This window comes from Tursiops truncatus, chromosome 3 (genome assembly GCF_011762595.2).
Source record: "Tursiops truncatus isolate mTurTru1 chromosome 3, mTurTru1.mat.Y, whole genome shotgun sequence".
In the NCBI taxonomy this organism is placed as follows: domain Eukaryota; kingdom Metazoa; phylum Chordata; class Mammalia; order Artiodactyla; family Delphinidae; genus Tursiops; species Tursiops truncatus.
This window is the reverse complement of record NC_047036.1, coordinates 94371757-94391968: the sequence shown is the minus strand read 5'-3', so window position 1 is coordinate 94391968 and position 20212 is coordinate 94371757. Positions and strand designations below refer to the sequence as shown.

At 37.9% G+C, this 20212-nt stretch overlaps 1 pseudogene; it reads left to right on the top strand.

Moving 5' to 3' along the window:
- The first annotated feature begins 1629 nt into the window (after positions 1-1629).
- LOC101332987 (LYR motif-containing protein 2 pseudogene) lies at positions 1630-2046 on the top strand (annotated as a pseudogene).
- The last annotated feature ends 18166 nt before the right edge of the window (positions 2047-20212 follow it).

Sequence of the window (20212 nt, the reverse complement as noted above, 5' to 3'; positions counted from 1 at the left end):
ATATAGAAAGTCTTTTAAATAAATTACAACTTCTCAGTGTATGGGTAAACTTCAGGATTGAGCCGTATTCTTAACCCAATTGAGAGTGGAAAGTAAAATATTTCTACTGCATTTATAATTACTTCTTCTCTATAGGAAATCCTAGTGTAGCAGTGCCAGAATGACAAAACAGTAAGAAAAGGGAGGACTGAGGTGGAGAGGTTGGGGGCAAAATAACAGAGAATAATATGTACACAAGAAATAAACTTCAGAAGCACTGGGCTCTTGTCTTTTATCATATACTATCAGAATCAGTAGTATCAGTAGTATACTATCAGAATTAATTAACTTTATGTTTTATATCTTACTCTGGGGATATTAATAAAATGGAGCAATAATAGTATTTTCAACAAATTGTTCTGGAACAACTGGACATCCATATGCAAAAAAAAAAAAAAAAAAAGCTAGACACAGAATTCATATCCTTCACAAAAATTAACTCAAAATGGGTCATAGACCTAAATGTTAAAACACAAAACTTTAAAACTCCTAGAAGAAAATATAGGAGAAAACTCAGATGACTTTGGGTATGGTAATGACTTTTTAGATACAACACGAAAAGCATGATTCTTGAAAGAAATAGTAAGTTGAATTTCATTAAAATTAAAAACTTATGCTCTGTGAAAGATAATGTCAAGAGAATGAGAAGACAAGCCATGGATTGGGAGAAAATATTTGCAAAAGACACATGTGATAAAGGACTATTATCCAAAATATACAAAGAATTCTTAAAACTCAATAATAAGAAAACAAACAACTTGATTAAAAAAGGGACCTAAGTCCTCAAAAGACACCTCAACAGAAAAGATACACAGATGGCAAATAAACATATGAAAATATACTCCACATCATAGATCATCAGGGAAATACAAATTAAAAGTGAATTGTTTTAATACTGCACACCTATTAGAATGGCCAAAATCCAAAACACTGACAAAATTAAATGCTGGCAAGGATGTGGAACAACAGGAATTCTCGTCCATTGCTGAGGGGAATGAAAATGGTACAGCTACTTCAGGAAACAGTTGGCAATTTCTTAAAAAACTAAATATACTCTTACCATATTATCCTGAAATCATGCTCCTTGGTGTTTACCCAAAGGAGCTGAAATATTATGTCCACACAGAAGCCTGAACATGGATGTTTATAGCAGCTTTATTCACAATTGCCAAAACTTGGAAGGAACCAAGTTGTCCTTCAGTAGATGAATGGACAAATAAACTTGGTACATCCAGACAATGGAATATCATGCAGCATTAAAAAGAAATGAGCTTGGGACTTCCCTGGTGGTGCAGTGGTTAAGAATCCGCCTGTCAATGCAGGTGACATGGGTTCGAGCCCTGGTCTGGGAAGATCCCACATGTCGCAGAGCAACTAAGCCCGTGTGCCACAACTACTGAGCCCACATGCTGCAACTACCAAAGCCCATGTGCCTAGAGCCCATGCTCTGCAACAAGAGAAGCCACTACAATGAGAAGCCCGTACACCACAACGAAGAGTAGCCCCCACTCGCCTCAACTAGAGAAATGCTGTGTGCAGCAATGAAGACCCAACGCAGCCAAAAATAAATTTAAAAAAGAAAAGAAAAAAATGAGCTTGGGCGAACCTCGCTGTCTGGAGGACATCGCCACTTCCCGCTTACCCACAGTAAAAGTAACACTAAAGCAGTTCATGAGAAAGCAACAAGTTCTCCTCCTCCACAGAAGGATTTTGCAGACAATTTGGCAAGTTCCAAATGATTGTGATCACAAATACCTGAAGGACTGGGCAAGGGAAGGATTCAAAAGAAACTAAAGTGCCACTGAAGAGGATACAATCCAGATGATGATTACTCAAGGCAATACGCAGCTCAAAGAGTTAGAAAAAATACTTGCTTTAGCCAGATCTTAACCACAGCATTATTCTGAAAGGTTTTCAAAGTCTCCATGTGTTTAGTTGAGCTTAGGCTCGACAATGGGCAAGCCAAAGCCAAGTGAAACTGTTTGTATGTAGAGCCCTTGAGCAAAACAGCAGAACATGGAGCATGACATATCAGAGTGAGCCAAGAAAAGTGCATCAGAGCAATTGCCTTAGCACTGAAAAACAGGCCTTGTATTTTGAAAATACTTCTAGATGTGTCAGCAGTTTTTGTAAGAAGCAAAAATTACTACAACAGATTGTCAGCATATAAAAAGATGTTCAACACCATTAATCAGTCATCAGGGAAATGCAAATCAAAACCAGCAAGAGATACTATTCACACCCACTAGAATGGCTATAATTAAAAAGGGAGAGAATTGCAAATGGTGGTGAAGATGTGGAGAGGTTGGAACTCTGATACATTGGTGGTGAGACTATAGAGTTGTGCAGCCACTTTGGAAAACAGACTGTCAGTTGCCCAACAGGTTAAACAGCATTGTTCATAATAGCCAAAGAGTGGACAATTCAAATGCCCATCAACTGATTAATGGATAAGTAAAACATGGTATACCCATATAATAAAATATTATTTAGCAAACAAAAAGGAATGAAGCACTGATACATGCTACACCTGGATGAACCATGGAGACATTATTAAGAGGCCAGTCACAAAAGATCACTTATTGTATGATTCCATTTATATGAATGCACAACTCTGAATATATTAAAATCTATTGAATTATACATCTTACATGTATGGTATGTGAATTCCCCCCTCCCTTTTTTTGAGATATAGTTGACATATAACATTGTGTAAGTCAATAAAGCTGTTTTAAAAAACAATGTGAGAGGTAGGGCTGGAGGTGTACTGACCTCAGGAGACACCCTGGATAAAACATGAAAAATCGAATTTTCATCTTCCAGAGGCTAATTTTATTCTCATGCACAAGCTTTTACCTTCATCTCTATAAAACAGTTTAATTTTATTCACATATATCTCTGATTATCTTCTCTGAATTATAGGTTAAGTCTGTTGTTTATTTAGCCCAAGAGATTTATTTAGCAATCTCTTCTCACGTATGGAGCCATGGTCATTAACTAAGATGTTGGCCAGAACAGAAATGCTGGTGAGACACATTTTATTCATCATCTTTATCAGTATTTTGGATAAGGCAAATTAACTTTCTGGGTGTTCCCTGTAAGCTATACTATTGTTTGAATGTTAAAGTTTTGTTCCTAAAATTTAATTTTAAGATGTTTGAGGGCTTCCCTGGTGGCGCAGTGGTTGAGAGTCCGCCTGCCGATGCAGGGGACACGGGTTCGTGCCCCAGTCCGGGAGGATCCCACATGCTGCGGAGTGGCTGGGCCCGTGAGCCATGGCCGCTGAGCCTGCGCGTCCGGAGCCTGTGCTCCGCAACGGCAGAGGCCACAACAGTGAGAGGCCCGCGTACCACACACACACAAAAAAGTTGTTTGAATGTTCGATTTATGTATATGAACTACATAAATCAATCTTTTTTATATTAGAATTTTTTTAAATACAGAGACTTTCTATCATATGAGAAGTGGCTAGGGCTATTTATTATTTAACATACTGACTGCCCCAGTGTCATTTTTCCCCTTTAAAGTGTGCCATCGAAATTTTAAATTCATGGCACAGGCATTGCTGCAGATGTGTCTGCAGAGACAGATGACTTTCTAATGTTTGAGGAAGGCAAAACACATTTCCTGGTATTTGTATTACTGTAGTCACGCCTCTCCTCTCAGGAGAAGCTGAGTGGCAGAGACCCATACTTACGTAACTAAATTATCTGTCTTTTATGGAATAAGTAAGGAAAATTCGAGTAAAAAAAAAAAAACAAAGGAAGCAGCTTACATGTGCCTTGAAAAAAAGTTGGATTATGTAGAATAAGGATCAAAAGCAAACTGTCACTCTGTGCCAAGCTAGAAATCGTTACAGGCTATTTCCTTCCTTGAGTCAGACATATGAGAAATACTTTTAGAATTAAATGAAATTTACTACTTTTATTTGCTGAGAAGAGTAAATCACTTTTTTTTTTTTAATTTAAAAAAACTTTTTGGCTGTGTTGGGTCTTCGCTGTGCACACTGGCTTTCTCTAGTTGTAACGAGCGGGGGCTACCGTTTGTTGCAGTGCGTGGGCTTCTCATTGCGCTGGCTTCCCTTGTTGCAGAGCACAGGCTATAGGTGCACGGGCTTCAGTAGTTGTGGCATGTGGGCTCAGTAGTTGTGGCTCGCGGGCTCTGGAGTGCAGCCTCAGTAGTTGTGGCGCATGGGCTTAGTTGCTCCGCGGCACGTGGGATCTTCCTGGACCGGGAATCCAACGATGACCCCTACATTGGCAGGCAGATTCTTAACCACTGCACTACCTGGGAAGTCCCAGTAAATCACTTTTATTCAGCCCATTTTGTATTTTAAAAAAAAGTGCTTTGCTGTAAAAGAAAGAAAGAAAGAGAGAGAGAGAGAGAAGAAAGGAAGGAAAGAAGGGAGGAAGAAAGGAAGGAGGAAGAGAGGAAGAAAGAGAGAAAGAAAGAAAGAAAAAAAAGATATGAGCTTGAAAAGCTCATGCCATGAAAAGGCATGGAAGAACTTTAAGTTCATAATACTGAGTGAAAGAACGTAATCTGAAGAGTCTATATACTGATTTCAACTATATGACATTTTGAAAAAGGCAAAACTGTGGAGACAGTAAAAAGATCAATCATTGAGGGGGGCAGGAAAGGATTATTAAGTGAAGCACAGAGAATTTTTAGGGCAGTGAAAACACTCTGTATGATACCATAATGTTGCATACATGTCATTACATATTTGTCCAAATCCATAGAATGTACACCACCAAGAATAAACTCTAATGTAAACTACGCACTTTGGGTGATAATGATGTGTCAATGTAGGTTCATCAATTGTAACAAATGTACCACTTGGGGAAGAGGATGGGAGGATGTTGATAATGGGGGAGGCTATGCACGTGTGAGGGTAGGGGCTACACGGGAAATCTCTGTACCTTCCTCTTAACTTTGCTGTGAACCTACAACTTCTCTAAAAGAAAAGTCTTTTTAAAAAGCTCTTGTGGGGCTTCCCTGGTGGCGCAGTGGTTGAGAGTCCACCTGCCAATGCAGGGGATGCGGGTTCGTGCCCCAGTCTGGGAAGATCCCACATGCCATGGAGTGGCTAGCCCCGTGAGCCATGACCACTGAGCCTGTGTGTCCGGAGCCTGTGCTCCGCAACAGGAGAGGCCACAACAGTGAGAGGCCCACGTACACAAAAAAAAAAAAAAAAAAAAAAAAAAAAGCTCTTGTGTAAAACAACATGCATATAGTTGTATTTTGGAGAGTATAACTTATGGAAATGCAATATATTTGACAATAACTGCACAAAGAACATAGGTGGGAGTAAAGCCATATTGGAGTAAGAAAATAACACCAGATGGTAACTCACAGGAATTGAAGAGAACTGCATATGGTGGATAAGAAAGTTAATATAACAAACTCTATAAATACATACTTTCTCTCCTGTCTTCTCTCAACTTCTTTAAAATATATAAAAGTATATAAAGTAATAATTACAACAATGTATTTTGGAGTTTATAACATATATATGTAATATATAGATATAACAATAATAGCACAAAAAGGGGGAAGAAGAATAGAACTATATAGTGTGACATTTATATATCTTAGTGAAATTAAGTTAGTATAAATCTGAAGTAGATGCTGATAAGTTAAAATGCATATGGTAAGTCTGCCATTATGAAAATAAATCCAAAAAATATTTTTTTAAATCATTAAAGGAATTAACATTTATGCTAGGCACTTCCCTGGTGGTCCAGTGATAAAGAATCCGCCTTACAATGCAGGGGATGTGGGTTTGATCCCTGGTCAGGGAACTAAGATCCCACACGCCACGGGGCAACTAAGCCCACGCACCACAACTACTGAGCTCACGTGCCTCAACAAGAAAGCCCGTGTGCTGCAAACTAGAGAGCCCACGTGCCCTGGAGCCCACGTGCCACAACTACAGAGCCCATGCGCACTGGAGCTTGTGCACCACAACTAGAGGAGAGAAAACCCACACGCCATGACTAGAGAGAAGCAGGCACACCACAACAAAGAGCCCACGTGCCGCAATGAAAGATCCCGCATGCCTCAGCGAAGATCCCATGTGCCACAACTAAGACCCGACACAGCCAAAAAACAGCTAAAAATATTACTTAATGCAAAAGAAAGCAGTAAGAAGGAACAGTGGAACAAAGAAGACATGATGCATGTAGGGGAAAAAAAGTAGAATATCAGATGGCAGAGACTGTCAAACTGGATTAAGAAAAAAGCAAGATCCAGCTATGTGCTGTCTACAGTAAACATACTTTAGATTCAAAATACAAATAGGTTGAAAGTAAAAAATATATTTATACCATGCAAGTAGCAATTAAAGAAACCTGCAGTGGCTATAATAATATCAGACAAAATAGTGAAACAAAAAATGTTACCAAAAATAAAGACAGACATTTTATAATAATAACCAGGTCAATCCATCAGGAAGATATAATAATTATAAATATATGCACCTAATAACAGGAACCAAAATACATGGAGCAAACACTGACTATTCAACGATAGTAGATAGCGATTTCAATATTCTGTTTTCAATAATGGGTATAACCCAAGAGAATTGAAATATATGCTCACATAAAAATTTGTACACAAATGTTTATAGCAGCATTATTCATAATGGCCAAAAGATGGAAACATCCGAAGTATCCATTAACTTATGAATGGATAACAAAATGTGATGTATCTATATAATGCAATATTATTCAGCCATAACAAAAGAATATCAGTACATGCTATAAGATGAATGAACTTTGAAAGCACCTTGCTAAGTGAAAGAAGCCAGTCACAAAAGACCATATCTACATATTGCATGATTCCATTTATATGAAATGTTCAGAATAGGCAAATCTATAGAGACAGGATGCAGATTAATGGTTTCCAGGAATAGGGGAAGAAGGGAATTGAGACTGACTGCTAATAGTTAGGGGGTTTCTTTTGTGGATGAGGAAAATGTTCTGGAATTAGATAGTGGTGATAATTGCACGATATAGTGAGTATACTAAAAACCACTGAATCGTACACTTTGGTGAATTTTTTGATATGTAAATTTATATTTCAATAAAAGGAGGAGAGGAGAGTAATGAGAAGGAAGAAGAAGAAAGGTGCAGACATTTCATCTTAAGAAAGCAAGGGGAAGAAAGAGTCACAAGGGGAAGAAAGAGTCTCAAAGAGAGTGTTGTTATAAGTGTGAAAGTTTCTGAAAGTACAAGTTAGATCAGAATGGCAAAGGGTCTTGTATTCAAGAGTGGAAGTGAAATTCAAAATGCAATGACTTGAGAAGTGACTGGGTGATGACAAAATGGAAACGCTCTGAGATATTTTGTTGTGGATGAAACAATAATGATCGGTAGTAATTGGAGGGGAAAGGGAGCCAGGGAGTGTTTTTTAGTGATGAGAAAGACTTAGGTAAGTGTTGAGAAACAATTCTTCACGGGCCTCACATTTCTACATGTCTTGCAGAGGTACTAACTGCCTTGCTATCTCTTCAAGGATGTTTGTGAATAGTCTTGGAAGATAGAAATAATGTTTTCCTTGGAGCAAAAGGTAGATTTATTTACTCTCCAGTAAACAAGATAATGTCTCTCTCAGGAGCAAAGATCAGACAGACTTACTGCCCATCATAAAAGGCTCAGGTACCTTAATTTGGGGATTTTTCCCCCCATTATGTACCCTATTACTTCTGCAGGTATCACCTGACACCCTTCACAATGTCCTTTGGGAACTGAGGCTCAGGGAACTATAGTTCCCTGATGCTTATGCTGATGCGTATGCTGCTTGCTATGCTGTGAATAATAGTCACTTGTCTCTGAAAAAATAAATAATGCATAGAACAACTCAGCAGAGGATAAGCAGAAAATAAAAGACTTGAACAATGCTAAAAACCAACTACACCTAATGGATATCTATTGACTACTCCACTCAACAGTATCAGAATATATATTCTTAACAAGAGCTCAAGGAACATTCTTTAGTATAAACTATATGCTAGGCCATAAAAGAAGCTTCAATAAATTTAAAAGTATTGAAATGGCAAAGTAAGTTCTCTAATCTCAGTGGAATGAAATTAGAAACCAATAACAGAAAAAATTTGGGAAATTCTCAAATATATGGAAAGTAAACAACATAGTCCTAAATAGTCAATGAGTCAAAGAAGTCACAAGAGAAACTTAAAAATCTTTTCAGATGAGTGAAAATGAAGACACAACGTACTAAAACTTATGGGATGCTGCTGAAGTAGTACTTAGAAATTTATAGGTGTAAATGTTTATATTAAAAAAATAAGATCTCACATGATGTGTATGTCAGATCATTTTGCTCTACACCTTAAACTTATCCAGTGCTGTATATCAATTATATCTCAATAAAACTAGAAGGAAAAAACAATTTTTAATTAAAAAAATAAGTGAGATCTCACATCAATAGCCTAACCTCCCACTTTAATACATTTAAGAATAAAGTAATCCTAAAGCAGGGAAAAAGGAAGAAAATAATAAAGATTAGAATGGAAATTAATCAGGTAGAGAATAGAAACAAAGTAGAGAAAAATCAACAAAACCAAAAGTTGGTTCTTTGAAAACTTTAATAAAAATTGGTAAATCTTTAGCTAGACTGACCAAGAAAAAATTAGAGGGCTTCCCTGGTGGCACAGTGGTTAAGAATCCACCTGCCAATGCAGGGGACACGGGTTCAAGCCCTGGTCCGGGAAGATCCCACGTGCCACGGAGCAGCTAAGCCCATGTGCTACAACTGTTGAGCCTCTGCTCTAGAGCCCCTGAGCCACAACTGCTGAGCCTGTGTGCCACAACTAATGAAGCCCACGTGCCTAGAGCCCAAGCTCAGCAACAAGAGAAGCCACCGCAATGAGAAGCCACGCGCTGCAACGAAGAGTAGCCCCGGCTCGCCACAACTAGAGAAAGCCTGCTAGAAGCAAAGAAGACCCAATGCAGCCAAAAATAAAATAAATTAATTTATTAAAAAATTTAGAGAAGACTCAAGTTAATAAAATTAGGAATTAAAGAGGAGACATCACTACTGACCCTAGAAACACACAAATAAATGGATGCATCAAAATGAGGCTGCCAACCTTTCCAAAGTGAAAGTGAGCACAACTTTCCCATCCTCTAGCATCCATCTCTTTGAAGCACAGAATGAAAAGCTGCTTACAAAGGCATTACTGAAAGCCCCTAAGATTAGTGGTTTTAAAATTGCTCGGAAATCTGCCAACATAGGACAAAAGGCATTGCAGCCTACCTACCCAAGCTGTAACCATCTCCTGCTGGAACAAAGAACTTGGTGATAACAAAGACTTAAAATAATGATGGTAACATTGCAGCAATTACACAAAAAATTACCATTACATAAAAACAAAATGATCCACAAAAGTAAAAATCATTAATTTATATTCATTATTTCAGCAACAGCAGCAATAAAAACCGTGACCCACTCATGTCGGCATTGTTGATGGAGATAATATGGTTCAGTCTGAGAATTATGGAAATTCTGTTCTTTTTGTGCATCAGGTACAAAGGGAATTTTATGACACTCAGTGATAGCCAGGTGTCTTGTATTAGTCTCCACTAAACTCTGCTAACCAGTTAATTTTAGTATTCACTTAGGAAAATAAGCCCATATAATTGTGCACTAGTCACTCATAATAAAAAAAAGAATAGGACTTGCGCAAAGAGGAATCCCAAATCCCATTAGTGTTTGGCAGATCTTATTTTGAGAATCACTGCTTTGCTTTGCAACTGCACACGGATTGCCATTTATCTACTTGGAAATATAACATATAACCCAGTGTCAGCAGGGCCTTCCCCCTGACCTTTCAGAAAAAATAGTAAAGTTGACTTGAACCCCAATCACATGGAAGTCTGAGCTCTTCTCATGATTTCTGTAAGTTTCACGGGTGGGATGCAGGTGGACACATTTCACAATCTCATGATCACTTTCTTTTGATTCTCTCTTCCATGTGAGAGGCCTCTGTGCTGCCTAGCAGCAATGCAGATGAGAAATTCAATACCTCTTTAAATCCCACCATCAACAACAAAATCCCCTCAGAAAGATGTTTTGGGAAGATGTGTAGGAAGATGGAGGGAGAGTGAAACGACAGCCACACCAACACTTGCAAATAAAGGATTAGGTTTCTCATTCTTAAAATGTTCTTCACCTGCCACTTTCTCCACTCCCTTCCTTCCCCTTCTGCCTGCCCCTCTCCCTCCCCAACCTTGGGGTTTCACCAACACTCTCCACCTAGTCCCAGCCAGCCCCCATTTTGTTTGTTCATCTTGATCCTCCTATTCTCCCTGCTTTTGGTTTTTTTCTCTCCCTTGTTTAGAACAACAAACCAATTCAACCCAGCCTCTCAGAGCGAAGAGCTTTAATGCTTTTCCAAAGGCATGGCACCTGTGAATGAATGCGCAGGTCTTTGGGGTCTCACCTTCAGCTCATTCCCAGGGCTGATATAGAAACTCTTCCTTGAGAATCAGCTGTGACTGGCATGTAAGATTATGTGAGAACATGGCCAGTGATGCTGAGCTACCTGGTTAGATAAGGGGTCAGAAATATTTCTCAAGAAAGGCAGTAATTTTCCCAGAAGAAGGTAGTGGGAGTGTGGTGCAAAGAAAGAACTAAATGTTTAGTAAATATTTGCTGAAGAAGAAGGAGCTCATGGAGTAGGCAAGTGATGGGAAAGAGAGGAATAATGGGACAGGATAAAAAGCTGAAGTGGAGAGGGATTTCCCTGGTGGTCCAGTGGTTAATACTCTGTGCTTCCACTGCAGGGAGTTTGATCCCTGCTCGGGGAACTAAGATCCCGCATGCTGTGCAGAGTGGCAAAAAAAAAAAAAAGCTAATGTGGAGAGATTACCCCTTTTCAGGAGGAAGGAGCCTCTTTTACTGAGATAGCCTGAAAGGAGATAAGAATGTGCAAGTAAGATGCATTTGGAGGGGGCAAGGTTGGTCATTTGAGGGCATACTTACGCGATGACTTGGATTTTCTCAATGAAGTCAGGAACAAAGTCATCTACTGACTGAGGCCAGAGGTAAAAGAGGGCTCAGGATTATGATTGGAGACAATTATTTACCAGTGTTTCTCGTCTATAATGTTGTACAATCTTGTCCACCATATGTGCCCACCTATGAATAGGAACAGATGAAAAATATGATGGCATGGATCCTGGGCTGTGATTTTGAGTCCAGTAAAACAGAAGGACATGAAGACAAGTCAGCAAATACCACAATGGACCAAAAATGCCATCAAGGGGAAGATGGTAAATTGGAAGAAAACTAAATGGCTCAGAGGACTGGACATGGATAAGATTAGATATATTGGGAGAAAAGAGTGAGCCACAAGAATAAGAGATTGTTGACAGAGGTTACTCTGTTAATATTTAGGGTATATCACTGAAGATCAGCTTTTTTTTTTTTTTTTTTTTTTTTTTTTTTTTTTTTTTTGCGGTACGCGGGCCTGTCACTGTTGTGGCCTCTCCCGTTGCGGAGCACAGGCTCCGGACGCGCAGGCCCAGCGGCCATGGCTCACGGGCCCAGCCGCTCCGCGGCATGTGGGATCTTCCCGGACCGGGGCACGAACCCGTGTCCCCTGCATCGGCAGGCGGACTCTCAACCACTGCGCCACCAGGGAAGCCCTGAAGATCAGCTTTAAATTATGACAGAGTATGGCCCATGGGAAATGTTTTTGTGGGCTATAGATGAAGATGCCTGGCATTGAGAAGGATGAGGAACTCAGAAGCTAGGATATTTGATTGGCGATGGACAGTCAGACATTTCAGGATGTGGTCAGCTAGAGATGAAGACTGGGCCAAGCGCAAAGACCTTGCGGGAGAGACCAGGAGGCTGGAATATGGCAATAACAAAATTGTGGTGGAGGAGAAGAAAACATTCATATTTCATAAAAATAATTTTAATTCTTCAAATGAAATCATAATTTACATGGAATAAATACTAAAAAATCACTCATTTTGTAGGAATCAGAGTTGATCCTCAAGCGAGGATGGGTAAGAGAAAATATGATGCTAGTGGCATAACAGCAGAGAGAAAAGGTGATCACGACCACAGTGTTTGATGCTTCAAAAAGGTCAAGACAGAACTCTAATGCCTGAAAGGATAGTGTGTCCAGATTTTGTTTTCTAAATAAAGCCTAAAATGTGTATGGGTTGAGTGCCTGCTTGCACAAGTTGTACTCTTAGATAGCCTTGTAGTGATAGATTCTGGAAGTTACTGAAACAGTTAAAGCAAAGAATGCTGCTCTAAAACTGGGTAAACAATAACAAAATGATACAAATGAACTTATATACAAAACAGAAATAGAACTACAGACATAGAAAACAAAGTTATGGTTACCAAAGGGGAAAGGTAAGGTATAAATGAGGAGGTTGGGATGAACATATACACACTACTATATATAAAATAGATAAGAGCCTACTATATAGCACAGGGAACTCTATTCAATATTCTGTAATAACCTATATGGGAAAAAATATCTGAAAAAGAATGGACATATGTATATGTAAATATAACTGAATCACTTTGCTGTACACCTGAAACTAACACAACATTGTAAATCAACTAGACTTCAATTTAAAAAGAGTATTTCCACAGACCAACAAAAAAGAGCTGGGTAAGCAAATGTGTTCATTGAAAATCAAACACACACACACACACACACACACACACCATAGGCCTAATCCTCACTCTAAAAGGCAATTACCATGCAAAAGAAATAGATGGTTGAACAAACAAATAACTTAAAACTGCTTGAAAAAGTTTTCTTTCTGGATTAAAAATTCATGGTGGAATTAAGGAGATAAATTAAAGAGGAGAGCACATTTGGACCTGATGAGTAGAGCAATGTAAAAGCTTGAGAAACTTGCTCTGTTTCTTCAGACCACATTGGCCCTCAGAGGAAATGGAATTTTGCCTCTTATTCGACACTCTGTCTGACTTGATTTTGCAGATCAGCATCTTACAAAGGACTGTTTACCCATCCATAAGAATTCCACCAATCAATGCACGGGGAAATTCTCTCAGGCTACCAAATTACTGGCCAATCCTAAGAAAGAAGATAAATATTGAACTTTCATTTTCAGTCATTACCCATTAGGTTTCTGGGACAAAATGTAAGGAAGGAATAATTCCTGAAAAGGAAGACATCTGAACATGTGATAAATCAAAAGTTTCTGTTTATGACCTCAATCAGCAAAGATTTCATTGTTAACTATTTGCAAACCAAAGTTGTTAAAATTATACAAAAAATGAAAAGTTTGTTTTAAATGCCAGAGTATGATATAAAAAGAAAGTGAAAATTTCCCTGATGAACTAGAATTCAGTCCATTCATTGATTCAGTTATTCAAGATATATTTATGCTAGACACCAGAGATATTGGTGAGCATCAGTAAAAATGAAATTATTTTTAGCAAAAGTTACTTGCAAATATTAAGGCCTAGATACTCCAGGTAGGAGACAGATAATGTTTCTTGTTTTTCAGTCCTTTGGAGAACTTCAGATTTAGTCTTATCTGAATTTATTCCAATAATTAAATGTTTGTAAATCTGATTTGGCATATCACCTTAATTGATGCAACAACATCAGTGTTTAGAAATAAAATGAGCCAGGCAGCAAGCCAAAAGAAATACTCCTATTGCTTGTCTGCTGAAAAAGTAGTTCATTTTCAACACCTCTTAAAATGGGAATGCGTCTTGCTTAGTCCAGAGACAGACGGGGAAAAATCACACACACAAAACCTATCAAAGCTCTTGTGGTAGAACTTGTTTGCTTGGGAACTGCAGGACTGTTGTTTGAATGGCTGTACATTTCATTAGTTAAGACTCTAATTTAGAGGGAAGAATAATACAGTCATCTGCAGTCTCTAAAGTTCTGTCTGATTAACCTCTGATTAGCATTAACTGAGAAGAAAGATCTGCTATAAAAATTCACGCTATTAAAACTGGAACTGAAAACCATAACAATGAAAACTGCAAGCTTTCTTAGTGTCATGTTGTGTGCTTTGAAAGCACCAGAGAATCCTTTCAGCCTTTATGGTGTGGGAATGCAGGCTTTTTTCTGGAGGAGAGCACATTCATGAGAGAAGGCACACACAGTGAGTATTAGACAAGGGCTTGGCCTGGGAGCAGATCCCAGGGTGAAATGGAGATTAGCTCAGCATTTCTTCTGCCGGCTCTGTAGGTATTGCTGAGATTTTTATTTCCTCTACTCATGAACTTTGTGGGGAAATTGAGGATAGCACTCAGAAGGGTTGAATTCTAAATATCTGAAAAATAATGAGAGCTCAACACAGTTTCTAAGAGCCCTGATCTCTCTGAGCATTTTGATTGTGCCAGTAATTATAAATCTCATTTTAGCAGCCTATGCCCAGGAGGCTCCATGGAAGAAGGGAGAATTATTCTTCAGGGAAGCTATATTTGTACTAAAACTACTGAATGTACATGGGCCCTGCCAAATTATTTTATTCATCTCCCAAATTTAAACTTAAACTGGCTGAATCTCCTAAAAGTTCCAATAAAAACTCATGCAATTGGCAAAAATTTTATACATGTTGATGCATAATACTGAAACCATCTTATAAGCACTAATTTGAATGGAAAAAATAATTGTAACATTAAGGGAAAATGTATACAGAGACCCTGTGGGTTGCTGAAGGAGCAATGATACAAATAAAAAAAAGTAGTTGAGATAGATTTTTTTTGTATTGGTCAACAGTTGCTATTAGGACATTGGGTTGCAAATGCAGATATCTAGAAAAAAAAATCGTTTTAGCAAAAAAGGAATTGATTATGGGTACAAACCCTGCTGGATCCAGGACCTCCAACAATATTGTTAGCAGTGACTCCTACACCTTCTCTCAATCTCCATCTCTGCTCTGCTTTCTTCTATGTTGGCTTCATTCTCAAGCAAGGCATTCTTCCCATTGTGTTGGAAAGGTGGTCATCACCAACTCCAGGCTTCATTCAACCAGGCTAGTAATCTCTAGGAAAGAGATTGTCTTCTCCTCAGTGGTTTCAGAAAAATCATGGGAATGATATTGACTGGCTTGACTGAGCAGGTGCCCATCCCTGCATCAATCTCCTGTAAGGTTTTGCTTTACTTAACCATGCCTGGATCATGGGCCCTACACAGAACTGGAAGATTGTGTCAGTATCTCAGGAAACAAAACTGTATGTAATCAGAAAGTGTTTGGAGTGGTTCCCCGAAGGTTCAATGGTATGCTGTTAGCAAAAGAAGAGGGAAAGGAGGTTGGTCAGGTAAACACAACAGGTTGCAAGAATTAGAGACAAGTTCAAGTGACCTCAAGATTTCATTGCAAGAGTTCATGTGAAAATGAGGGATGGCAGAAAACAATCTCAACCGTCTTCATGGAGAAATGAAGTATAATTCCCTATACTGCTGTAGCTCCAGTAGTCTTACTACAACCCTGGAACAGAACATCCACTCTAGAAATTACCACATCCTAGAATCACAGAGTAGAGAGTAGGACTTATCCATTTTGGTGCTTCTGTTTCTTCTGCTCTGCAGCTACTAATTCATTTCTGCTCTTCATTTTTTTTTCTCTATTGACTTCTGTTTATTGCTTTCTCTCAACGCATTTCTCCTCTTCTGTGCTACTATTTTTGTTTTCTATTACATTAATTTCTGCTTTCAATATACTTCCTTCAATTTTCTTTAGAATTTCTGTATGGTTCTTTTTCTAGCAAATTTTTACTTGAATAGCTCATTAATTTTCCATCTTTCTTGTTTTCTAATATATGCAATTAAGGCTATAAATTACCCTCTAAGTTCTGCATTAGCTGTTAACCACAATTTTTGACATGTAGTGCTTTCTGTATCATTTGGTTCCAAATATTTTATAATTTTCAGTATAATTGTTTTCTTTAACCCACAACTTCTAAAAAATTTTGTTATGGAGGTATACTATACATAAAGTACACAATTCTTAAGCAAGTAACCCAATAAAATTTATGTATGTATATACCTGTGTAACCACTGCCTAGATCAAGATATAGAACATTTCTAGCATCCCAAAGAGGTCCCTTATGCCCCTTCCCCATAAATACATCCCTAAAAGTAACTACTGTTGACTTCAATTTCATGGATTAGTTTTACCTCTTTTTGAACATCACCTGAATTGGAATCATGTATTCCATTTTATAACTGTGAGATTTATCCATGTTGTAGCAATGATTGGTTTTTCTTTCCTCTCCATTACTGGGAACAAATATACTCATTTGTCTATTCTATCCTTTTGTTTTTAATATTTATTTATTTTCTTTATTTACTTTGGCTGCTCTGGATCTTAATTGCGGCATGCAGGATCTTCGCTGTGGCATGTGGTCTCTTAGTTGCAGCATGTGGACTCGTTAGTTGCAGCATGCGGACTTCTAGTTGTGGCATATGAACTCTTTAGTTGTGGCATGCATGCGGGATCTAGTCCCCTGATCAGGGATCATACCCAGGCCCCCTGCATTGGGAGCACGGAGTCTTACCCACTGGACCACCAGGGAAGTCCCTCGTCTATTCTACTCTTGATGCATATTTAGGTTGTTTCTAATTTGGAGCTATTATGAATAAAACTACTATGGATGTTCTTATAATGTCTTTTGGTGGACATATGTACTCATTTCTCTTGGATATATAGCTAACAGAAGAATTGTTTGTCACAGGGTAAGCATATTTTAGCTTTATTAGATACTTCCAAACAGTTTTCCATGGTGGTTTTTACCAGCTTACACTCCCACCAGTAATGTGTGAGAGTTCTGATTGTTTCACATCCCTTCAATATTTGATATTGTCCATTTTTCTTTTTTAATTTTAGCTATTCTGGTTGTGTATGTAATATCTCAAGGTCATTTTAGTCTGCATTTTCCTGCTGACTATAATGTTGAACACCTTTTTTATATGCTTATTGACCATTTGCGTATCTTGTTTTATGAACTATTTTTTCAGAACTTCTGTCTATTTCTAAATTGGATTAGTTGTCTTCCTCTCCTTGAGTTGTAAGAATTCTTCATACACTCTGATTATGAATCCTCTATCAGTTATATGTACTGTGAATTTCTTATTCCAGTATTTTTACTCTCTAAATGATATCTTTTGATGAATATAAGTTTATAACTCAATGAAATCTAATTTTTCTCTTTCAGTGATAGTGCTTACTATGTCCTATTTGGGAAATTTTTGCTCACCCCAAGATCATGAAGATATTTTCTTCTAAAAGCTTCATTGTTTTACCTTTCACATTTAAGTTTATTACCCATTTCATATTAATTTTTGTAGATGGTATTATATAGGAATCAAAGTTCATTTTCTTTTCCATAGAGTTATCCAACTGATCCAACACCATTTATTGAAAAGAATATTGAAAAGATAACTCTCCCCTACCCCCAAAGAATTGCAGTGGTATTTTTCTGTGAGTCTGTTCTGGACTCTCATTTTATTTCCATTGTTTAATATCCATGTGCTTATATCATATTGTCTTATTTAATATGCTTTATGATAAGTCTTAAAATCTGGTAGTCTAAATCCTCAAACTTTTTTCTCCTGAAAGATTGATTTGGTCATTCTAGATTCTTTGCATTACCATATGAATTTTTAAATCAGCTTGTCAATTTCCACAAACGAACAAAAAAAACCTGTTGAGATTTTGATTGAGATTACATCAAATCTAGATCAATTTGGATAGAACTGATATTTTAAAAAAATTTTAATTGACATATTGTTGATTTACAATGCTGTGCCAATCTCTGCTGTACAGCAAAGTGACTCAGTTATACACATATGTACATTCTTTTTTTATATTCTTTTCCGTTATTGTTTATCACAGGATATTGAATATAGTTCCCTGTGCTATACATTAGGACCTTGTTGCTTATCCATTCTAAATGTAATAGTTTGCATCTACGAACCCCAAACTCCCAGTCCATCCCTCTCCCTCCCACCCTACCCCTTGGCAACCACAAGTCTGTTCTCTATGTGGATAGGAGTGATATTTAATCAATATTTAGTCTTCCAATCCATGAAAGTGGCATATCTCTCAGGTTACTTAGGCCTGCTTTAAATTACTCATTGAATTTTTTTTTTCCCAGAGTTAATTCCTGGATGTTTGATTTTTTTTTTAGCTATCAGTACTATTTTTGACAGCTAAAATACTGTTGTTTAGTTATCAAAAATGGTATTTTAAAATTTTTGTATTCTGATATTCATTATTAATATCATATAGAAATACAATTGATTTTTGCATATTGACCTTGCATCCAGTAACCTTACTAAATCCACATATGAATTTAAACAAGTTTTTGGTGTGGTGGGGGGTAGTTTAGATTTTCTACATACACATTCAGGTTAGGTGCAAATAATGACAATTTATTACTTCCTTTCCAAACTCTACACCTTTTACTTCTTCTTGCCGTACAGCATCCATGAAGTTTTTTGTAATGTGTGTCTAAAAATTCCAAAACATGTGAGGGTTTCTTCTCTCTTTTTATTGTTAGTTTCTAATTTTGCTGTACCCTTTCTGGAAAAGAAGTTATATGACATCAATTCTTAAGAATTTATTAAGCCCCGCTTTGTGGCCTAGTATATGATATGAATTTTTGCATATGTTACATGTTGCTTGGTTCCCAGATCCATGCAATCTAACTGTGGAGGAAGATGCACCATATGTTGGCTGCTTATTTAAGGCATATGCCATATCCTGTAAGAGAGCATCCTAAACTTGAAGTTGCTTTCTTTGAGCTGGTGCCAAAATTGTGTCTTCAGTAGGCTATTCTGCTTTGCTAGCAATCCTGTGGCTAGCTGGAGATGGGGCACATGGCAAGATCGTGAATTACATCAGTGTGAAATCATTGTCATATTTTCTTTGCTATAAAGTATGTCTCCATACAGGACTCAGTGGTCAGTACCCCACTCATTTTCCCGTAAGTGTCCCTATTTTAATGTAACAGACTTCATGGGTTTAAGCATTTAACTGGTGCTGCAACCCATATAGTCAGACCCTGGGCTTGGTCCTCAAACACATCTTTTTTCAACTGTAGGAAATAAGGTACTCTTTTAAAGCTGCTATCAAGGTTTTCTGACATAACCCAAGTTCTCATCCGATTGTTTCATTTCTCCTTTTCCTTACTTCTGCCGTCTAGGTATATCAGAATAACCCAGAGTACACCATAATCCCTCAAATCATTATTGTTGTCTCAGAAATCAAGTTCCACAGCCACTTGATTTCCCAGTACTTTGCCCTTCCACGTCATCATCAGTGACATTTTGAGTAATTGTGATACTACTATATGTCAAGGATTACCCATAGCCCCATTTTCTCTGTACTCTTCAAATATTGCACAAACCAGTTCTGATCTGATGCCATTTTAAAGATTCTGATTTGTTCTCTGGGGCCGGTTACACTACCAATTAATGAGCCAATCAGAGTCCCAGCAGGAAAAAGACAGTGCATTCAAATTGGATAAGTTAAAGAGAGTTTTACAAAAGGACAATTTATAAAAGTGAAGGCAGAGTAAGGCAAACCACAAAGAATAGTGCAATATTCTGGGACTATGAACAGTAGTGTTTCATGAAGAGGCAAGGAGAGGGGGCAGTCATCAGAACCTAGTTTAGAGAATCACCTGATAGGAAAATAAGAACTGAGCAAGAGATGCTGTGCCAGCCCATGGCAACCCTGACAGTAGGTAGCTGGGTGGATAAATACCTCAGGTCTACTCTTCTCCCTCTGTCTGATCTCCTACCAGGGATCGTCAAGCCCAAGCCTAAACACAAACAAAATTAATAGGGCAAGAATATATAGGATGTATTTTTTAGAGCTGTTCATTTGCATAATGTTTTCTTATGTATTGTCATTATGCAACAAAAGCTACATAGGTTAGAAAAGATAAAAATTATCATCTCCTAACTTGCTGTCATGGCACCCTATGTATGCCTTTATTACCATAGCTCTCCCCACACTATTCTACTTGCCTGTTCTCCACTAGACTGTGAATACCTTGAGGACAGTGGCTATTTCTGTTTGGTTCTTATCACCTGTCACTGGAAGGGGCTCTGTGACAGCTGAATGAATAAGTGTGTTACATCTTTGACCCTTAGCATTCAGAGGCTGCAACTGTAATT